This window comes from Crocodylus porosus, unplaced genomic scaffold (assembly GCF_001723895.1).
Source record: "Crocodylus porosus isolate Cpor-Errol unplaced genomic scaffold, CroPor_comp1, whole genome shotgun sequence".
Lineage (NCBI taxonomy): Eukaryota > Metazoa > Chordata > Crocodylia > Crocodylidae > Crocodylus > Crocodylus porosus.
The window spans coordinates 14,196,723-14,210,966 of NW_017728924.1; the positions used below are offsets into that span (position 1 = coordinate 14,196,723).

General features: G+C 40.8%; 1 long non-coding RNA gene across 1 annotated transcript; it reads right to left on the minus strand.

Moving 5' to 3' along the window:
* Positions 1 to 588: 588 nt before the first annotated feature.
* On the minus strand, positions 589 to 13,632 carry LOC109313762. The gene is made up of 3 exons (XR_002102141.1): positions 13,552 to 13,632; positions 2,325 to 2,508; positions 589 to 2,060 (listed from the first exon to the last, which is right to left on the minus strand). It is a non-coding gene; the product is annotated as an uncharacterized LOC109313762 (long non-coding RNA).
* Positions 13,633 to 14,244: the final 612 nt, after the last annotated feature.

Genomic DNA, 14,244 nt, shown 5'->3' on the forward strand with positions numbered 1-14,244 from the left:
AATTTCAGTGGACTGCTTTATAAGATAGAGGTGATGAAAACTTCTCAAACACAAAAAGTTATCGGTGGGTAGGTATTAGGCAACCTAAGTATATAGAACAACAATTCTATAATATAGTACAGGTATGAAAGCAAATTTTTCATCTGACATTTAGTTTCTCCTGTGAGAGTCACTGAGTATACGTACACCATGAGTGCAAAGATGTTCAGGATTTTCCTCCCAGAGCAAAAATGGCTGCTCAGAGAAAAGTAATCCAAGAATAACCAAGGTTAAATCACTTCTGGAAGAGTTTATCCTGAGACAGTGGGTAACTGTACACATTGTCTTGTGGGAGAAGCCACAGAACAATCCATCATCCCAGGGTGCTTTGCTCCTGTCCTCTCCAACCAGGAGACATTGTGGGCATTTACAGATGTGGTCCAGGAAGCAGGGGGGGCACAAATTAGTGCCTTGAGCATCATGTGTATCAGTGTCCTCACACTGAAAAAAGGTGGTGGGGCACTTTGTACTAAAGCTCGTCAAACAAGCTTTAGTTTAAAGTGCCCCATGACCATTTTCCAGCATGGGGACACTGATATACATGGGACTCTGGAGTCTGCTGGAGCATGATAATTTCCATGCTCCAGCAGACTTGATTAATCTGAGATGTGTGCATAGGGGAGTCAACACTACAAGCTCTTTGTTCTTCAGGAGTCCAGCATTCAAATATCTGTTTAGGCATTTCTGGGTAAGTTTTTCTTACCCAGGAGAACAGATTCAGGAGAATTCTTCTAAATCATTGAATGTGGGTATGTAACTCCAATTACTTTTAAAGTCAGTGGGAATTTCACTATTGTTCTTCACAACATAAAAAGTCTTTACCTTTGTGCTCTCTTCCCCCCTGCAACCTCCCCACCCATCAGCTCTTCCATTTCTGTTTGTATATGGGCACTTTAGGCAGGTGCACAGAGCTTTTTGGATCATCTGCATTCAATATTTTGTTCTTTTGAGTATCCTGGCCTTTTGATCCTTTATTTTTTCCCCACCTCTACATTTTGAACCCTGGTGAATCATACTCAGTGTATTATTATAGCCATTTTAACTTGATGTACTCTTGAGCTTTAATCCTATGCCTCAAATGACATTGCTGCAAAATCAGTCTATTTAAATACGTTGGAGGTGAGACACAAGGCTAAAATTCAGCGAGACTTTCCATGGTGAAATGGAGGTAATTAGATGATTCACAGGAAGATCATTTTAAGTTTTCACTATATTTTGAAGGTTAAGCAAATTTGTAGTCATCACAGTACCACGAAGGGTTTACTAGGGGAGATCAGCTCTTTTGTTAACTTGTTGCAATCTACACAATTCTCTTTTCTTTCCTCTTTTTTGCATATTATGGACATTATTTCAATGCTGAAAAGCAGTTCATGGGTGTATGCAGGCAGTATATGCCATGTGTAATTTTTTAATTTCCTGGTGGCAGCCTCTCTTACAGGTGCAATAGTAGCTTTGTTTATTTTTTGTTCTTCATCAGGGCTTTTATTAACATTCTCCTAGATCTTTCAAACTGCACCTGGCCTGCTGAGTATAATGGCATCTTTGCCTTGGGCTCTAGAGAGGATGGGGAAAGCAGCAGATCAGATAGTATGGATGCAAATTGGAAATAGCTAGCTTCACCCCTTAAGGCAGTTAAAGTGAGGACAAATCTCAAGGGAAGAGGAAGAACAGCACGGCCATGCTGTTAGTTCTCCCTGAAGTTGCAGAAAAGGCAAGCAGGTGTGCATCTAAGTTACCAATTTGACAGTCTGCTCATGCATCTTACCTTATTGTAGCTACAGGTCATAATCCTATATTTTGAGATGCACAGTTGGAGGAAAGGTGCTCAGAGGTAACAGTTTGTGTTCCAGCAATGTGATGATCCCTTCAAATTCACAGACTGATCCTCTTAAGCATAAAATTCTAGATGAGTCAACCCTAAATGAAGAATCACGTGAAACAACACTGTCCGTATTCTTCTCTTCAGCAAACCAGATATCTGACTTCATATATCTGCTCATGAAGCAAGGCCCAACATCAAACTGTAGATTAGAAGATCAAAGGATACAGGCAAGTGGGGAACATATCTTGCAGCACATGCTCAAAATACACAAGAGAAGCAGGTGACAGGAAGGTTTAGCCTCTTTCAGCACATGGCAGAAGCCATTACTGCAAAGGTGCTGTAGGATCCAACTGGTCATGCCAGCTGTTGTCAAGAGGTGCCAGCTTCTGGTGATGCCATCCAGGAGTAATCTGGGACCTCTCTCATTTATTATTGGAGGATGGGATTATGCAGGAGAACCTACCATATCCACTGTCCTTGGACCAAACCACAGGCACATGAAGGAGCACCAAGAGCAGCACATCTGCCAGGAAGTACCTAGAGAACAGCATGTCAGCTCTGCTCTGGACCAAGATGTCAGAGGGCAGACAGTGAGACAGTGAGGATTTAATGTCTCCTTCCTCCCGTTAAGTCCACAGTCAGGGTCCCTGGCACAGAAGATGGAGAGGTTTTAATTAAGGAGAGGTCTTAAACTGATAGGGAGGCATTTTTATCTCTACAGTAAAAGTTCTCAGAATCTGTCACAACAGCTCATAAGGAGAATCAGTTATTTTTCTACTTTACTCTTCACTGTATTTTAAATGATTTTCATTCCAATAAAAGCCCAAGTAATACCACATGATAGGTACATGAGTGAGCCCTGACAAACTGCTCTGCCAGTTTGCCTTGGAAAGATGACCATGCACAACTTCCCAGTCCACAAAGATCACTCTCATGGCTGGATGTCCATGGCCAGAGGAAGGCTGTGCGCAGTCTGTCTTGCAATTTTCACTTCATTCTTTTACAGAATACAAATCTGTGCTGTAGGACGCTTCTTATTGTATTGTGTTGTCTGCTCTACAAATTGCAAGGCAGGTTTTCAATACATAAACCTTACTTTTATGCCCTTTTCAGTGGTACCATTATTAGTAAATATGTGTTTTCTTTCTTTCTTCTCCATTTTAACCATTCTTACATAGGAATGATATTACTTAGTCATTTGTATCTTACATTTCTTCTGAACAGCACAGGACCTGTGCGTGTCTTACAATCAGCCCAATGATAATATGAATTAAATAGTGCATGGAGTAATTGGATAGCTTTGGTGAACTCCATGTCTGCCTGGGAAGTCTGATATTCTTAATTAGCTATGTAGCTGTTGCTAGGACACTGGGATTGTTTAGTTTTTTTGAAAAAAATACATATTAAAACATTTGTCTTTGTAAAACAATGGCTCAAGTCTTCATGCTTGTTTGTTTATCAGCTCCTAGGAACCATTTTATTATGCTATCATACAATAAGTCATGCATTAGCTCTCCCTTCAGAACAGTTGGGGATGTATACTAAAACAATGGCAGTGCCTATCAGTATGTGTGTCCGACAGTTCATAAATAAACTTTGTTAAAATGGGCCAAAGTTTTTATTCATCCCCTAGATCTGAGGCCTGCTCTGTTAGTCTCTTCATTATCCGAGTATAACAGGAGATGACCAAGCGCACAAGACTGCAAAAATTACAAATGGTAAAGGCCTAGTAGTACATTGAGAGCTAATTCCCACTTTTGACCATGAGAGAGTCTTTACAGTATATTATGGATAGCCAGCTCCCAGCTCTGAAGGGAACAGCCACTACTTCTCTTGAGAGGTTATTTAACTCTGCCCCAAATTTGAAGGCTTATTTTTCAGGGTGTTCATACTACATTATCCTTTTTTCAGTTTTACTTTTCTACCTCACACAAAAATAGTTTTGTTTCCTCCCTAGTGTCCACAACCTTCAAATACTTTTAGGAGATCATGTTATAATTCATCATTTAGTCATACTATACTTATGCAGTTTTTTAATCTCTTCTCCTAAACCAATTATGGCCTTCTTTCAGCTGTTCTGATCACATCCCTTCTTTGTGCTCATATTTCTTCACCTCATCTAAAAAGGGCATGTTCTACCACAACTTTGGGACATGGGGGTAGGGGTGTCATCAGTAAAGACCCCATAGCCCACTTAAATTAATGACATTATTCTTTATTTCTCTTTCTCTATTCTAACCCAGCTTCCTCTCTCACTATGTTTACCTCTTTATCCTAAACATAATGGGCACTTTCTTCACTTATTCTTTTGTCTTAATAAGTTCCTGTACTCATTCTTATGTCTCCATTGTATAACACACACATGGTCTTTGTAGTCTCACATACACCCTGGCTTTGTGAAGAATAAGAGGAAGCAGACAAAGCACTTGGGAAGACAGACACTATTCTTCACAAGGTTTTAGTCCTAAACATCGTTCCTTCAAAATGCTGTATGAACTCCTGGCTACAAGTGAACAGCAAAGCTCTCATTGGCCTCAATGGAATCATGAGTTCATCCTCTGTCTTTATTTCCCATGATATTATTTTCAGGAGATAATCTATTTAACCAGTTGGCAGAGATGATTGGATGGGTTTATATGTACACTTCAAACTCTTCCTTTTTCCTTGCATAAGCCCTTGTTCCTTTTTCTTTCTGTCTGTACAGACATAATCTGCTTCTGCTTCTCAAGAGCAATGGGCCAAATTCATCCCTAAAGCAGCTTCACCAATGAAAATAAATTTACTGATGTATCAGTGATGAATATTTTCCAATATATTTTTGTACAGTCACTGATCCTAAAATAATTGCTCTTCATATCTAGGCATAGAAAAGCACTTTAAAATTCTAAACTCAAACACCATCTTCAGAGTACAGAAAATCCACATAGCAGCGCTGTTCCCAGCTCTTCATGGAGTTCAATTGCTAGCAATACAAATGAACAGTGAAAAAAAGAAGTCTTCAGGAAAGGCATATCTTGCTACCAATTCACAGTTATATTCTGTGAGAAAAATAAGAAAAATTTCTAAAAATGTTGCGTGGATAACAAGTTTTGGCCTGAAATTTTCAGGCCATCATACAAATAACAAGATTCTCTCTTTTTCTTAATACTAATGAGTCCCAAGAGTGCTCATAAACATTGGCAGACTAAATTAAGCACTATTTTGCCAACTTTTGCTCCTGCTAAATTGTAGTTAGTTTTAGTAATATGGTGATACATAACAACGCCCTTAATGCTATTCACTGGGATTTCACTCCTGAAATTCTGTTTCAATGCACTTTGACCTGTGGCCATACAGGTTTGGCTAATATTATCATGGTCAGAAAATGCCTAATGTATTTGTTAATGGACGCCCAACTAGGGAAAGCATGCAGCTGCATTTTAATCATGCTATGATGAAGGTGGCTTTTATTTTTGGTGCTTCTAAATTTTATTCATATTTAATGTAGTTGTATGTTTGTATTTGGCTGAAAGAGCCTTAAAGCAACGGAGGCCAAATTTTTTGGATAGGCAGGACACAAATTAGCCTCACACCCTCCCCAAGTACCACTCTGATCTTTTTTCCTTTAGTTGATCTGCTGCTCACCTTTCTGCTCCCTGCCCAGGCTGCTGCTCTGTTTTTTGCTCCCTGCCTGAACTGATCCTTAGCTTTCTGCTCTCTGCCTTATCTGCCACTGTGTGCCCACCCCCTCCCCAGTCTTCTGGGTGCTACACACAGAGGCTGCCTATGCTACTTGTGGCACCTGTACCACAGGTTGGCCACCCCTGTTTTAAAATATATGAGTTTGGTTTTGAACATGTATTTTTGTTGACAGGAAATAAGTTAAAGACAACTATCAACATGCTTTTAAAATTCTATTCTTATTTATGCAAATATCAAAATATAGTTACTATTCTGTTCACAGATTCTGGCTTTGATTCACAGATTCATGCCAAATAAACCTATAACAAGACTGACAATGCATATTTAAAGCCCAATCCTATTCAGACTTCACAAAAGTCTGAGAACTTGTTGATTTTCCCCTTTCAACTTGTTCATACCAGGTTGGTTACTACTCTGGATGTCCACAAAATCATTGCAGTTTTGATCAATAGCTGCCTCTTGATTTTGCAAGAATTCATTTTGATGTTCGTTTAAACAGAAGTCACAGTGGACTGGAAACAATATATGGTTATGATGCCACTATCATGATGAGTAATAGAACTTCTGGATATTCCCCACCCTCTGTTTTCCCAATAATACCATTGGCTTTTGGTAGTTCAAAGTTTTTTCTCATGTTTCATCACAGTCATTAAATCACAGAAAAGTTTGTTTCTTTACAATTTCTACTAGTTTAGAAACCCTGGAAGAGAACTGTGTGTAAGGCTGGTAACAGTAATTAAACAGAAGCGAACAAGTATGGATGACCGGTCCATTATTGGCACACTGCATATATTAAAAATTGTGAGACCATAGGATACTATATCAGTGAGGCCATATAAGTACATTTTATACAAGGGTATCAAATTCATCAGGGCCCAAGGGGCAAATGAGTGGCATGGGACCAATTTGTGGGCTGGAACCAGAACTGTACAGGGCTGAACTGCCTCTGTGCACTGAATGCAGAGTGCATCCCAGACTGCTCCTGTATACCAAGTGCAGTGCAAGCACTGTACCTGGCCCCACATGCCATGTACAGTGCATAGGGTTGGTGGCCAGGGCACACACCACATGCAGCATTTTGAACCAGTCTGAGGTGCATGAGCCACACCATGGGCTAGATGATAAGTTCTGTGAGCCTATGGGCCATACCTTGGACCCCTCTGCTTCAGGAAGTATCTATAACTAAAGAAACAAGACAGAAGCAGGACAAGTTTGGAAACTTTAGTTCATTCAATCAGAAACCTCTCATTTAAAATATTAGACTGGTTGCCATTGTATTCAGGACAACAGCTTAGCCAACATATAAAATTATTCTAGTTTGGTCAAGGTTAGCTCTCCCAACAAACACCTTCCATCTTGGGTTGAAACCAGGGCTTGTATGACCTTGTGAACCACTTACAAGACATGGTTGTGGGAATCAAGACCAGTAAGCTTGAATCTTAAAAGAAATTTGTGTTTATGCAGTGGAAATATGAGAAAACATATTTTGACTAATAGTATCACCCTAGAGAAAAACATACTTGTTATAAATATGTTCCATTGCAATTGTTGGAAATCTAACAAAACCGCCATAAACAGGACTTACATCAATGTTTCTGCTTGACCTTCTTGGAGAAAAAAAGTACCTTCTGGGAACGCAAAACAAAATGAATTTTTTGGAAGCAAAATAAGCAGCGCAGCCCTTCCTCTTCATAAAATGTAGCCATGATATAGCCGCTGCTGCTGCTTAGTAACAGTTCCTTGAAATGATTCATAAAAGCACCAGATGTAAAGGTGTGCGTGTGTGTTCTTAACTCCAGGCTCTGATGTAAAACTAAGAATCATTCATACAGCGGGTCAGAGACTTGGAGATCTTAGATGAATAACATTTTCAAAATTAAAACCATATCCTTCTGGAAAGGGATAAGCTGCGCAATCAAGTCCCTTGATGGTCTGTCTTCTGCCAGTTCAATGAGTTGCTGTATTAAGACACTGGAGGAGCTACAGCTGATGTCGCACACCACTTCATGGTACTGCTCTAGCACAGCTGGACTGGACTCTAAATAGCTCTCTCTCTCCTATGTACTTTTGCCCCGTAAGATGGATACCCTACCTAGTTCAAAAGGCCTGGTTGAAATACACTGTTAAAACAACTATAATTTTGCTTGAATTCATCCATGGCAATTATCCCCAAAATATCAGTACAGTTGAATACAGGTTAATAGGACTAAAAATTCCCATTGCACATCCTCAGATTACTTCATATTGGGCTATGGTTTCCCTGAATTCTTTGCTTAATTAAATATGATCTGCATGTGCAAGTCTGGAATTCAATTATCCTCCTCCAAGTTACCCATTAGTTCATCCATACTGAATGCTGTAGCCCATGTAACAGCACTTGCATGGTATTATGTGGTAGCAGTGAACAACTATATCATAAATTTGCTAAAATGTGGCCCCGTAGACAATTCCTGCAAGATACTGTAATATAGTCTCATAAAAGAAACCACCGGCCTAAAGACAGGGCTGGCTGAGGCTCTTGGTGAGCAACTTTGCCTCTCTGCATCACTTGCAGACAATCACCATGGAAGCATTCTCATTACTCACTTTTCACAAATTGTTCTACAGAGAAATATGAACCCATGGTAGCAACCCTTCCTCCCCCATTCAGTTTATTTTAGAGAGAGGAAACATGTATTCTCAAACCAGCTAAAAGCAGTTTCTCTCAGACATTTATATACCACCACTCACTGAAGTATTTAAGCTCTGAATTGCCTACACATCAATGCCATGCACAGCTAAATACAACACTGGGATGGATTTGCATGCCAAACTGGCAGTACCCCTGTCCAGAATGACTACAAGTGGGCTCTGATGGCAAGATTTGGGGTCACTCATGTGTTGGGGCCTTTGCTAGCTGGATCCAGGCTCTGTGGGAGAACAGACGTTGTGCTACTTCATTTAACCCTCTGCTACAGCCAAGCAGAATTCAAGGGCTCACAGTGACCCCTTGAACCTGAATAATGTCTCCTTCCTGAAAAATCAATCACTAAAGAATATGGGGTGTGAAGAGCAGTGATCATGCAAGCTTCAAAATACATGATGCTGAGATTCTATAAAGACATTAATGGATAGAGTTATCCCTGCTCACTCCCTCCAGAAACGCTCTTCCTGTACACCCATACAGGCTGAAATTAAGTGTCTATTGTGTGGTCTTAACAGATCCATAAGTAGGGTATACCCAAATGTTTCCAATTTCCCTTCACTGAACTTGAATGAAAAACATTTGAAAAGGCAATTCTGAGTGAAATCTTACAGCACTGCTACAGCATATGGAGATGATTTCAAATAGCACTTTGATAATGTCACAATCTGTTAGAAACTGTCCACCTTATTCTGAAGATATTAAAAGCTCACTTGCCTCAGTCACATAATGTATGTTCTTCTCATGACCCATTAGAAAGCTATTCAGTGGATTGTGAAATAGGAACTTTGGCTGGAGCTACTTTTAGGAAGATACTAGCTAGGCATGGATAGTACAGCTTGTTTTTTGGTCGGTGTCATTATTCTGCATTTCACAGCTAATAAATTCACAGCTAATAAATTGCATGAGTTATCAGATGAAATGCAGTCTATTATACATCCCACCTGGGGTAAGTACTTGAGGGAAAATTAATCCTACTGCATATTACAAATGACTTTGCAAACAGCACCTGATAAAACAACTGGATCTATTAACAAACAAAATGCAAACTGCACAGAGTAGAGAAAATGAAGGGAATCACAGGATCTGTCCTACGGGTACAAGCCAGAGTTTTTCATGCTAAAGCGATGTGTGATTAAATTGTCCTATAAATAAATGGACATATACAGTCCCGTCTCCTGTCACACACACAGCATAGTGTTTTGAACACATCGGTAAGAATATATTAGGTTGGGCTGGACCCAGCCCAGTACAGAGATGAATTGCCAGGTACAGGCATGTTAATTAGCAAGGCAGAAAGTGAGGAGCAGCATAGAAAATGCTGGGGAAATGGATCCAGCATTACCGAAAGTGCTGTTTTGTGGCTACCTAACTGAGCAAATGCAAGTGCTATCCTTGAGCAAATGCAAACACTATTACAATATTTACTCCCTATTGACAACACCCACTAGGCCAGATTCATGAGTTCAGCCAAGATCCACTTGGCACAGGACCTGGGGAGAGTGGAGAGAGGTGGTTCGAAGCCTCATTTCTGCTCCCTGCCATCCTGAAGTTGACAAAATAAACTTAACTGTTGGCTGTTCAAAGTCACACTGGCAGTAAAGGCCTCCTCAGGACCCTTCCATCAGGCAGGGATCATTCATCTGCAAATATTCTAAAATGCTTTAGTTTGTCCTGGAATATAGCCAGCGCCAGTGTGGAGAGAACAGGTGGTGCAATGCCAACTACACCAGGTTTAGGTCACCTAAGTTTTCCCCAAAGCCGAGGTAACTTAGCAGCCTTGTTACAGCAGCATTCGGGATCTATGGTGGCATATGTACAATGCAAAGCAGCTGACAGGAGGGACTAAGGATATGGCACAACTGATCAAAAGCTCACTAGATTTTCACTAGAACAGTTAGTCTCTGTATCTCCTCTTACGTGATACGTTAATGAACCAAGAATTCTATTGTTAGTGGTCCTGTTTTAAATCCAGAACAACTCCCAGGAGTCAATTTACTTTTCAGTTCATTTCTGTAACCCTCATTATTTATTTATTTATTTATTTAAAGTTTACTAATACTGTATCACCTGAGATACACTGTGTGACCCATCTAATGGGACAGCAGGGATGCTGTAGCCAAATTATGGCACTAAACAAATAATGAGCAGAAAAAATAAATAGAACTCCCAATATAGGTCTCTGTCACACGCACAAGGATCCCCAAGAGAAGAATGCATCCGTTCTGTAAAAAAAATCAAACCATTTTCATCCTTGGTCATTGGAACAAGAAATTTGTTGCAGTTGCCTGGAGCTGCCTCACACCCAGGCCTACCAAAGTCAAGGCGAGTTCCAGCACTTCAAAGTTCACCAATGAAGGGCATCTGATACTTGCTGTGGGTTCAATATATGCATGTGCCAGATGCCAGTATGGGATCAAACTGGAGTCACAGTCATGAAAGACTGAATCCTGAGAACCTTACTCCGTTGCTGTATGGGTCTTACTCTGTTAAAGCCCTATTGTCTTTAAATGAAGTTTGCTTGAATAAGAACTGAGAAATGAACCTCAGGATTCGGCCGCAGGAGAAGACATGTATGGCATGCAGCTCTAATCAGTCTAGCCCTGTACCAGGGTCCAGGGACATGATTAGAGGTCGACAGTGTTTGCCTGAGACATGTTCTCTGCTCTTCCTTGCTCTAAGTCACCTGGCTCCAATCTTCTTAAATTCCACCCATGTTAAAGTGTTTTGCAGGCAAAAGGAAACACTGTGGCACATCTTCACTCCTCTCCCAGGTCAGTCCTTCCAGCTAAGTTAATCAACCACCACCAACTTTTCCTCCTGAGCACCAATTCCTCCACCTTTGGAAACTACCGTCTCTCTTTCCCCGAAGTGAAAGGAACAGTAAAAACAGTTAAATACAAAGTAAAAAGGAATAAAAACAAAATAACTATCAGGCCCTGTACCAGAAATACAGACAACAACTCACATGAGCCTTATTTTTGTAACCCTCATCCTCCTCTCACTTCCACAACTGTTATTACTCTCTGCGTTACTGTTATAACTTTAAATCTGCTTTTAAAAGTGCCCTACCCAGACTTGAATATGCATTTAAACTATACAAAACATATGTCTAACTTACAGCATAAGTCCCTCAGGGCTGGGATTGGAGTCTCTGTAGTGTGCTTTGCACAATTACGGCATGGACAGATCACAAACAACACCACCACAGAATAATTTGTGCCTATTTGTCCATTTGGTCTACAAAGCTGATTCCACCAATGATGCTGGAAATGATTTGTTTCACTAAGAGCACTAAGTTAAAAACCAAGCGATTCTTTCCAACTTTCTGTTGAAAAATTGGGAGTCCAAATCCCAGGATGGGTGACACAGAGCAACCCTTTGGCTTTTGATGAGAATTGGAAGGGATTTGTCTTTTTATATCAAAGCTAGTGGGGAAGAGAAGGTGGGTGGCCATGAAAGGGAAAAGCCATGAAATTATCTGCATGGGTTTATAAGAAACACACATTCTCTGTGACGCGGGGAGGGGGGACCTTCTGGGAAACATGCTCACGTGATTCCTCTGGAGGCGTGCAGACCTGAGCTGAGCGCTCGTATCAAGTAAAGTTGAGGAAGTTCCTCCCGTAATTGAGAACACACTTGTTGCAGGGCTCGATGTTGGGAGTTTCAGCATTGCTTTTAGGAGAGACAGTGTTATGTAGGTGTTGGAATTCAGAACAGGCAAAACAAATGCTGACAGAAAAAGACATCTGTGACAATTTAACCCTCACAACATTGTAGACACTCTTATCTCTGTCCCTCCCAGTCCCACTTAACTGGTATGCCCTCCCCCAGCAATTCTGTCTTACCTTTTTAACTCCTGACCACTATAAAATATTTGTATCTGTCCCACTAACAACCTCTTGCTACTTACCCATTTTTCACTGCCTCTGCCTCAACTTCCCTACTCTCCCTAGGATCAGTTTCCATGATTGTGACACCCTGCCCCTGAACTCCAAAGATGACATATCTCCCTTTTTTGTTCCTGGCTTGAGAGAGGAGTTTGGAAATGACAGTATGGGAAGACGAGTCATGTTAGGGTTGAAAAATCAGGAGAGGCGAGGAGTTTCTGGTAGGTGATACTCAAGAAAGCCAATCTACCTGATTTCCCAGCATCCAGGAGCCTTCCTACTTTCTCAGAACAACAACAGTTCACAAAGCCCGCTAGATATTACACAGTACACCCAAGTTATACTTGTAGGAATTAGCTGTTTCACAGTCAAAATCAAAAGTTTCTAAAAGTTTGTTAATGAACAGACTCTCTATCACATTTCTTTCATGTTCTACTTCATAGGACCTTCACATTTAAAGATGACAACAAAGGGATGAAGCTAAATGGATGACAATATTTCTGCTAATTATCAACTTATTAATCAAGTACTTAACCAGATAAAATAGAAAATCAAAAGATTTTCTTCCAAAAACTATGGGGAAGAAAAACATTTAAGGTCCTGATCTTTTGGTTGCTACTTGGTTAATAACATCTGTTGGTTTTGAGTAAAGAAGGTCTACAGAATCAGATGCTAAAACTTTATCAAAAAGAGAAGACAGCAGAGACAGGTTTTTTTGTAGCTGGCAGATTCAACCACTATTTCAGAACCACCTCCTTTTTCCAAAGAGCAGTCAAGTTTTCTCAAGAATGGGGCAAGGTTATAGTTACACCATTAAATCCCCTGGCAAAACCCCATCTTGTGATATTTATCAGAAACACCTTTAAAGATAGAAACCCACCAATGTCTGTATACCAGTGACCTTGACTCAAAGCCCATGGACTTCACTAGGCTTTCAATCAGGTCCTAGGTATTTAGAAAAATCTGTTTGGCTCTTTTGGTCTCAAATTATTCATTGAGACTATGGGTTATAGTGCTGAACACACACAGGCACATGGAAATCTTCAAGTTCAGCAATCCCTTCTGAAGATGCCTTAGCCCCTGGAATTAGCTGCTTTTAAAATAAGACATAACAGGGAATGGATTCTAGACTAGAATGGCTTCAAATCTTCCTCCAAAAGTGCTGAGACTCATTGCTTCATCAAACCACCCAACAATTTGAGGGCCTCACACAAGCACAAAGTCAAAATACCAAAAATATACTCAGCAAATGATAACAATCGACTGTGTAGCCCACCTTAGTATTCACAGATCAATGTAGAAGCATGTCAATCAATAACCTTACAATAACACCCTGTACTAAGTTTTATTAATCTGAGATACATTATCTAGCAGAGCATCAGGGACCAACTTGAGAACAACTGACTTTTCAAACAGCAGAATAAAAGCAGACCTACTATGAAGCTTTTCCCTTACTGGTCTTCTGTATCTTTAGCTCCTTTGGTAGAACAAATATGTCCTTCATCCTAACTGGTGCCGATACTACAGGACAAAGATAACTTAGAGTGACTTTCAAAAAGTAACTAGGCAACAGGCTACGGGGTGCGACCCAAAAGATTTGAAGGGAGCAAATCAACGTGGCGCAGGTCTACCAGTGGAGTCCCTCAGGGCTTGATACTTGGGCCAGTACTCTTTAATATTTTCACCAACTATCTAGATTCAGGAATGAGATTTGAACTGGCCAAGTTTGTGGATGATACCAAATGATGGGGGAGGGCAGTCACACCTCAGGACAGGCTGGGGATACAGGCCAACTTGGACACATTCTCAAAGTGGGCTGACCAAAACTGGATGGCCTTCAATGCAAAGAAGTGCAAGCTACTGCACCTCAACAGGAAGAACCCTCAGCATACTTACAGGCTCAGCAGTGCTATGCTTGCCAGCACCACGACTGAAAGGGACTTGGGGGTCTTGACTGACTATGAGCCACCAATGCAATGCTGTGGCTGGCAAAGCTAACCAAACTCTGATGTGCATCCACCAATGCTTCAAGCAAAACCAGGGAAGTCATCCTCCCGCTTTACTCGGCCCTGGTGAGACCGCACCTGGAGTACTGCGTCCAGTCAGTACTGGGCTCCCCACTTCAGGGA